Below are 9220 nucleotides of genomic sequence, written 5' to 3' on the forward strand. Positions count from 1 at the left end.
CTTTGGGAGCACAGAGAAGGGAGCTTCTGACTTAGCCACAGGGAGGCAACTCGAGAACTAAATCTTATGGTCAAGTAGGAATTGCAGGCCGAAGAGGTGGGAAGGGCACTTTGGCCAGGAGATGAGCACGGACCAAAAGCCAGGAGGACTCAGGTCATGGCTGTGCTTGGGGAACACACCACTTTCCATGGCTGCAGGACAGGATGACTAGAAGAGAGAAAAGGGCCAGGAAAGTGAGGTAGGCACCAGATCACAAAAGATCTAACCTGCTGGCTGCAGAACTCTCGCAGAAAGATGAAGATGCTGGGGTTTGGGCAGTGCCTTGGGGAGGAGGGAGAACATACACTTCAGAGGTAATTAGAGATGGAGTTGGGTGGAAGTGGGATCTCTCTGAGGGCTTGAGAGGGTGTAGGTTTGAATGTGGGGGCTCAGAGCAATGGCCTCTAAGGAGGACACCTCCCCTTTCTGTCAGGGACTAGGGCAGAAGATAAGGAGATAAGGAGATATGAGGCTGGCGACCTGTTTGGTCTTGGGACAGACATCTCCTATGGGCGTGTATGCCCTTAGCGCTGCTAATCTAGACAGGACTCCTAGATGACTTAGAAGCTGGCAGGTGATTCCTCTCAGTGGCCAGCACGGGGGCTGGGCTGGCCCCTGCTCATGGCCCCTGCTCACACTGCCCCAACTGCCTCCTTGGGTCGGCCACCTTGAAACAGGGGAAGTGGTACCTTCACCAGGAAGCAACCTATCTCTCTAAAGCAGAATCACACATTTTTGTGATTTTTCTGTGATTTGGGGAATTTAGAGATTATCTGTTCAAAACCATTTTGTTTATTTATAAGACAGGAGAGAGCCCCAAGATGCAAAGTGAGGACAATGAACTTAGGCCTAGACAGCCCCCATTTGGTGTTCTTTCTCACTGCAGTGCTCCAGTCTGCTTCACTGGGCCTCCAGTTAGAGGAGGCCGAGGACAGTAAATGGTGGTGCCAGGGCTGGGTGTTATCTCCCTTGGGGATGGGACCCAGAGTGATGGATGTGCTCTGTCAGCACAGAGACAGGTCACCCAAGGTCTGACAAGCCTTTGCACAGCTGACGTAGTTGATGGCTGCCACATTTTAGTGATATATTTCATCCAGGGGTTCTAGTTAATTTCATCAAGGGCTGATCCAGATGCTCACATCACTCTTAGAAACAGGAACCTCTCAGATTTCTTGTTTGGTTGCTTTCGAACAAGCCAATCTCTTGGCCTCAGTTTCTACGTTAAAGTTGAGAACAAGCTCCCATTTACCCTAGGTTACAGCATTCCTGTGACCCTGGCATCTTGGCCTACACCTTGGGCTGTGTACCCCAACAGGGGTCCCGCCCCAGAGCCTGTGCTCACAGGCTTCCTGTGTCCCGCATTTCAGCTCTGCTCCTGCAGCCATCCAAGGCTCCCTTTCCTGCCAGTGCTGCCTCCAGCCCTTTCTGAGCCTCTCAAAGTTGGTCATGCAGAAACCGAACTCTAAAGCTGTCTGTCCTGCTTGCTAGTAATCATGGGAGGAGAGCCACTGGAACACAGTGGCAACGTTTCTGCTCAGCTCAGCTTCAGGAGAAGGCTGGCCTCCTGGGTTAGGAACCCTAGAGTAGGAACCAAATTATAGTCCTGGCTCTGCAACCACCATAGTGAAACCATGCAGTTAAACTAGATGATGATTTGCCTTCAGCACTTCAGATGTGTGTAAATGTCCTATCTGTACATAGATATGCATCTGTTTTATTTAAGCTGCATCTATGATGATTTAAAGGTGCTTTTATATTCATTGCTTCAAGTGATCTCCACAACAGCCATCTGAGGTGAGCAGGATGTATATATATCTCCAATTTCACAAAAGAAATCTGAGCTTCAAAAGAATTAACGAATTCCTAAAGTCCTGCTAGTTTGGAGCGAGCTTGTCCTTTGGAATTAGTTCTAAAAGTCAAATCCTACTTATGTGAATTCCTTAACTTCACTGAGCTCTGATTTCCCCAACTGTAAAACGGGAATGGTACATTTCACTTCTCAGTACATTCCTTCCTGTAGGTCACCCCATGTTTGGGCAAAACCATGGGAGTCAGCTGCCAGGCAAGCCAAAGGCCAGGGGTGGGTGGTGGCCGTGGTGGCTGGAGATGAGCCTGCCAAGATCTGCAAGTCTGAGGAGACTGAAGCCTCCCAACCCTGAGTCTCTCCAAGATGAGAGGAGAGGACCCAGACAGAGCCAAGGGTGAGGCAGGAGGCAACTTCGGGGTCCAGGCTCTGAGACCCTTTGGAGCTTTGAGACCCAATCAGCACAAACACACGTGTGTGCTTTGTGGTGTTGGATCTTGCCATGTGTATTTGTCTTGTTTGTTGTCGGCAACTAGATCACAGATGAAAGAGCTCTGACCTTTGATTCAGAAAACTTGAGCTTCTAGTCCTTGTTCTGCTGCTTAATTTGCCACACAGCCCTGGTCAAGTCCTTCATCCCCACGGGGAATTCGTCATCTTGGTGGTGTGATGAGGTCCTTCCAGATCTAAAAACTATGAAAACATTATGAAATAAGCAAATGCGCTTGAACTTAGTAAACTTCACAGCCGAACCAAAGGTCCCCAGTGAAGTTCTTCCTGCCAGTGGAGAATGGCTCCATCCTCTGACTTTGGCCGCCTTGTTCCGGTTGAGCCTGGCATGAACGGGCACTCAGTCAATAGCTGTTGCATGAATGAATGAATGGTTTTAGGTTTTACCACTTACCATTTAGACACTACTCTCATTGATGAGTGCCATTTGGTGGAAAGAGTGTGGGCTACAGAATCAGACAAATTCTGTCTCTGCTTATAAACTGTGGGACCTTAGGCAAGCTACTTAACCTCTCTGAGCCTTAATGTCCTTAGTGGTCCTTATAGGACTACTATGAGGATTAAAATGGATAATGGATTTAAAGGATTTAACATAGGCTTAGGAATGCTCAAGAAGTGTTCATTATCAGTACTGACAGCCAAAGAAACAAACAGTGGCCACAGCACCACAACCATGGCACTACTGATATCATAACAGTAAAACAGCAAGAATAATACATTCCTTATATTGGGTGTAGCCTGTTCACGTGTTTTTAGTTTTTATTGTATTTGTCTGATTTTACCTTCATAATCCTGTGAGGTAGGTATTACCTCCATTTTACAGATGAGTTGACTGAGGCTCAGAGAAATAAAGTGACCTAGTCAAGGAAAGTCACATAGCCAACAGGGGCCAGAGCTTAGGCTAAAATCTGGACATTGTAATACTAGTATTCTCTGGGGTCTGGCCCATAGTCCATGCCATTGTCCTCCCCTGACCCAAATGCTTTGTAAAAATGCATGCCAGTCTAGTTACCTCCCCCCTCAAAAAAAATGCATGTTAGTTTTATCTGATGTGAGAATCAAAGATAAGAATATTGGGTTTTCCAAGTATTCTAAAATGAGCATCACCCATTCATTCTCACACTGGTTCCCTACCAGGTAATGTCAGCCTTATCTTTATATGTATTGTTGTGTTCCTTCTCCTCTTCAGGTCTCCAGGAGACTTCTTATTTTGGTATTCTAGGATTTAGTGATTTCCCCTTAGCCCATCCTTTTTTATTTTTTGATCCTCTTTCACTCTGCAGACTAATGAGGAGCATCTCTTTTGTGGTAGGACATCCATCTCCTTAGTCACTAGTTGGTCTCATGATCAGAATAACAGGGGATGTTCCTACCATGATTTTGCACAAAGATAAGAGAATTCCCACCACCGCCCCTATCGTCCTCTTTGATGACATCCTATATATTTTTTTAGCCTTTTGGGTTGGAGCTCCAGGCAAAGCCAGTGTCTTCAGGGAAACTATTAATATTTGTGTGCTTTCCTTTCTCACTCTATCCCTACTTAATTGACTGGACAACAAGAAACCATGGAAGGTATGAGGGCAGAAGTCCTAGTAAGAGCTGGGCCCAGGAAAATGGCACTCCAGCAGGGCACACAGTGGCTGAATGTTGGGGACCCTCAATCAGGGCAGTAGCAGTGGCATCGGAATAAAAGAGGCTGATAGGAAACACTGATGGAGGTAGAATCTGTCGAACACAACTTTTTTGCAAAGATGGGAGGCAAGAGAAGTAGAAGATGTTCTAGAATTCTGAGACGAAGTGACAGGCTGAAGAGTGGAGCCATTAATAGAAATGATAATGTTAAAAGGAAGGGCTTTTGGAAGGGAAGATGACAAATTCAGTTTTATACCGGAAGCAGGGAAGGTTAGACCTGGATAGTCCCAAAGAGCCCATCTGGGGAGGCCTGTCCCTTGACTCAGGGAGTTACGCTGAGCTAGTGGGACAGTTAGTTTTTATGCATAGGAGGTAAGTGGATGTGGTTTGAGATGCAGAGTCATCCTAGATGTGGTCCCTAAAGGACAAAATATTGAGTAATAGCCAAGGACCAAGAACATTTAGGGGGAAGGGAGAAGAAGGGAAATAAATGGAGGAGATAAAAGAAGGGGCGATCTAACAGTAGAATCAAGACTGTGTATTGTCAAAGAGCCAAGGGACACGGCATTGCCAGGGGCAAGGGATGTCAACCCACCAGATGCCTCTCAGAGGTCTGAGTGTCCGTGTCCTCATCTGCAGAGATGGAGTAATAATGTCTATCTTAGGAATGAGATGAAGAGGGCGAAGACATTGTGCCAAGGGATTTCATCCAGTGTTTGAGAGCCCCTCGCACACCCTTACCTAATAGACCAAAGGGAGGGATTCCTATCGGTGCTAACAGAATTGGAGAAGATTATAACAGTCCAAGAAATGAATGGAAGACAGAAAGTAGACCCAGAAAGGACTGACTGTTCACAAAATTCAACAATAAATGGGCTGTGGAAAAGGAGTGATGGCTTGAGAAAAATAGGACTGTGAAGATTTTTTAAAGATAAGGGGTGAGTTGGCCATATTTATCAAACAAAGAAAGGAAGAGACAGAAGTAGCTAGGAAGAACTTTCGACTCTGGTCCTGTACCTGGGAGGTGCTCTGTGTCAGAATCATATTCTCTCTCATTGCCCCAGTGACTGCTCCCTTTGGGTGTTTTTTCCTTTCACTCTCCCTCTGATTAACCAGTCTCTACTTCTGTGACGCTACCAGTCTACAGGAGACGTCAGAGACTCCTTGTGAGGACAAGATGGAAAACCTTGCTCACCGGCTTCTGTAGGGATGTGGGGGCATGGGCTCTATCCTTCCAGGCTCTGTCTCCCTGGGCACCTCCCTGCTCTGCCCAGCTTTCACCCACTTGGCTGGCTAGGAGGACCTGGGTTCCAAGCCACCCACACTGGTCTGTTTTGTCCCTGATAAAATGCAAGGATCACGAGGTCCTGGCAAGATCCCCAGAAAGCTGTAGTTCTTGGTACTGTTTTGGGCTGGTGTGGGGGCTGTGAGGTCCCGTGGGGCAGGAGGAAGCCGTGGGAAGCTCCTCCCTCTCTGAGATCACCCCATTTCCAAAGTGACTCTGTGGTCAGATAGTTTGGGATTTTCTCCAAGGCAGTCTTATCAGTCCATCCAAATAGTGAGAGTAATGAATAATAGAGGAGGAAGGGGGCAGGGGGGCCAGGCAGTGCTCCTGCGGGCTCCAGCCTTCTAAAGTTCTCCCTCCATCCAGGCTCCCTCTTGTCTCTCTGCTGAGGCACTGCAGCACCTCTGAGCTGAACTTGCTGTTGCCAGGCTCTGTCCCTGACATTCTATCCCAGCCCCAACTTGTCCCCAACATCTCTTTCTACACCCTAGATCTGGTCCTCGCACATTCCTGCTTTATAAGGTTCCCTGCCTCCTCCTGAACAGAATCCTCCATCCTTAGCACAGCATGCGAGGCTTTTCCTGATTTGAACCCTGCCCAGGGCAGTTCTCACCAGAACCATCCTGCAGCCATTCCACATTGTTCTTGTATTCATTCATTCATTCATTCATTTGTGTCTTCACAAGATGATTCTCAGGGTCTACTCTGAGTATTGCTAAGCTGGGATTGCTGGGAGCCCCACCCCCTGGGCAGTGCACACTTCTTGCTCACCCTAAACACACTCACTGCCTTTTAGGGCTTCAATGCCTTCTCACATGCCCTTTTCTCAGCCTGTGAGGCTCCTCCATGAGATAATTCCTGGATCTTCCTTTCAGATATCACTCCTTCCTCCAAGCTCTATGACTTTTTTACAAATTTTCATCAAAGTTATCTATGTATTGTGTTAGTCCCCCTTTTAGAAAAATAACAATCTTGGTTACCATTTCAGTAAACTTCTAACAGGCATAAATCTCAGTGTACTCTCCCAGGTGCTTGCTTCATCCTCTCTTATCTGATGAGCGAGGCTTTTCAGTGTGGATGTCTGTTCCCAGTCTTCAAAGCTAGAGAGGCCTCCTTCTCTCCATCTGGGACCGATACTGAGACAGAAAGGAAGGGGGCAGGGCACAGCCATTAAAGGAATGACACAGCAATTAGCACAAGATGGCGAAAAAAATCCCAATAGACCTGGAGACCGAAGATGGCGGGAGGTTGGACCTCCAGTGGATCTTGAGCTACACTGTACACATTGTAATGTATTAGCATGATGAATGGCACCCACGGGCACCATGACAGTTCCGAGGCTAACCATGAAAGGTCAAAAAGAGGGCCGTGGCCCAATTGCTGGGAATCCCCAACCCCTTCCCCAAAGCAATTGGAATAATCCTCTCACTTGTTAGCATATAAAAACCAGTGCACTGGCTAGAGGTCTCTCTCTCTCTCTCTCTCCCCACCCCCCCCCCCCACCTTGTGAGACCGCCTGCACTCTGTCTATGGAGTGTGTATCTCCTTATACTCTAATCACCCCCCTCCACTCCACCTCTTAGCCTTTCTCTTCTGAGATGGCCTACACTCTAGTGTGCACCTCTGTAAATAAATCTACTTTCACTCACTTACTTACTTGCTCTTGAATTCTTTCTGTTGCCAAAGAACTGGCCTCTGTACCCCGATAGCCGAAATGAGAGTCAGAGGCAGAGTTTTGGGAGGATAGAAAAGAACAGCTTTATTGCTTTGCCTGACAAAGGGAGTCACAGCAGGCTAATGCCTTTAAGACTGTGAGTCCCTCTTGAGGTTGGGGTCTTGAAGTTTTATAGAAAAACCGGATGGAATAGAAAAGGTGATAACAATCAGGCTGTTTTATAAGATGTTACCTTCTTTTCGTCTTGATAAGAACTTGCTGTTGTAATGGAGGACCTGAGGAGGGTCTGCCCGTTTTCTTGAGGTTCAGTCCATGACCTTCTTTAAAGAACTCTAGGGTGAAAGGATAAGTTATTCTAAGAAAAGAATGCACAGAGAGGGGAACATGTTAGTCATAAGATCAGTTTAGGTAGAAACACAGGCTTGAACAACTCAATAGCCATCTTGTTATTTTTCATCTTGTTAGTTTCATTTCCTATGCAAAGCCAGAAACCTTCACCTGGCAGGGTGCTTCCCAGGGACTCGACCGAGACCTGGGACTTGACCATCCTCTCACGTGCCCTACATTTTCCTGTATCAATACCAGCATGATATGACAGTCCTAGAGAGGAGGCTGACCACTGTGGGGATGACATGAAGGAGACCCAGTGTGGCCCTCCACTGCCCTGCTCCCTGCAACCAGTTGGCCAGAGATCTTCCAGGTACAGGAGTGAAGGGGGCAGGTACAACCCTTGAAGGAATGACACAGCCAGTTGAGGACAGGACAAACTGGTTAGAACAAAGATGGCAGAAGATTTGACTATCAGTAGACCTTGGGGCTCAGGCACACTCACACATGCTGTGACAGTTCCTAGGCTGACCATAAAAAGTAAATAGGTAGAGGGGGCAGATTCCTGGAAATCCTCTCCCCTTCCCAAAAGTAGTTGGAATAACCCTCCTACTCACGAGTATATAAAATTAGTGAGTCCGTAAAACCTAACAGCTCTGCACCTCGTGGTCGCTCTCTATTGCCTTCTTTACTTTAAACTAAACATCTCCACCCCTCTCTGTCTCTCTCCCTCTCACCTTTCTGAGATGGCCCACATTCTACCTTTGGAGTGTGTATCTCCTAAGCTGTTTTCCCTTCGGAGTGAGACCAACTGCACTCTGTCTGTAGAGTGTGTATCTCTCTAAATAAATTTGCTTTCACTTTACTGTGCCTTGCTCTTGAATGCTTTCTTGTGCTAGGCAAGAACCTATTCTCCCACAACATTCCTACCCCCTGCTGCGTCAAGCTGCTCTCCAGCAGTTTCTACAATGCTTCCTTCCCACTGACCTCATTAGGAGAGAGGCAGTGTGATGTCTGCGTCACTTGCTAACCATGCGTATTTGGCTATTTCATCTTTCTTAAACCGCCATCTCTCCATGTTTAAGTTAGACAGTGTGGATCCTGTTCATCTCACAGGGTTGGGGTGAGAAGCTAGTGAGCAGAGTGTATCACAACTCAGGGACCTGGAAATCATCCCACTGAAATATGAGGGCCCCTTATTCACTCCTAACTCAGCCCCACAGCCGTCCTCACCCTCTACCTCCCTCTGTTCATCTTCACTACTAACGGGGAGCAGAATTTGCCACCCCGAAATGTCTCTGGCATAAGGATCATTTTAAGCTGATTATTTTTAAGCAACTGCAGACACAGGAAAAGCTCAGAAAACTGAGCAAAAGTTACTCTTTCATAAGAGACATTCAAACATTTAAGGAAAATCTCTGTGTATAAGGGTTATCTCCCTCAATGTACCAGGAAAAAAAGGATGACCTTACCTCTAGAAACTCTTGTACAGAAGGCAAAGATTTAAGTCTGCATAACAATCTTACCTTTGATTACTGTGCTTTTCCTGGTAACCTCCCAAAACTATCTCTCCACCCCCAACATCTTTTGTTGTCTAAGCTAAGAATGGTGTTTAAGGTGAGGGCTTCCACCATGTTGGGAATGCTGTTTTCCTGGGTGTCGCCCATGTATAGAGGAGGTATTCATATTATTAAATTTTGTTTGTTTGTTTTTCTCCTGTTACTCTGTCTTATATCAATTTAATTATTAGATCAGCCAAAGACTCTAGAAGGGTAGAGGAAAAGCTTTTCCTCCCCAACAGTAGGCATACTTGGCAGGTTAAACTTCACTGGATGAACACTGCTTGCTCCAGGACTTCTGGGACAGTCCTAAGACTGCCATCAAAAGCTGGTAGAACATAAAGGAAAGTTTTATTCTTTGATCAAAGAATGGAGAGGTGCTAGCTTGT

General features: G+C 46.6%; 2 long non-coding RNA genes across 2 annotated transcripts in view; one reads left to right on the plus strand and one right to left on the minus strand.

Moving 5' to 3' along the window:
* Positions 1–9220, plus strand: part of LOC140698794 (uncharacterized) — a 58843-nt gene that overhangs the window by 20296 nt on the left and 29327 nt on the right. The window lies entirely within an intron of this gene.
* Positions 860–9164, minus strand: LOC140699071 (uncharacterized). The gene is made up of 4 exons (XR_012077090.1): positions 9083–9164; positions 7178–7277; positions 6251–6406; positions 860–2536 (listed from the first exon to the last, which is right to left on the minus strand). It is a non-coding gene; the product is annotated as an uncharacterized lncRNA (long non-coding RNA).

Source organism: Vicugna pacos, chromosome 10 (genome assembly GCF_048564905.1).
Source record: "Vicugna pacos chromosome 10, VicPac4, whole genome shotgun sequence".
In the NCBI taxonomy this organism is placed as follows: domain Eukaryota; kingdom Metazoa; phylum Chordata; class Mammalia; order Artiodactyla; family Camelidae; genus Vicugna; species Vicugna pacos.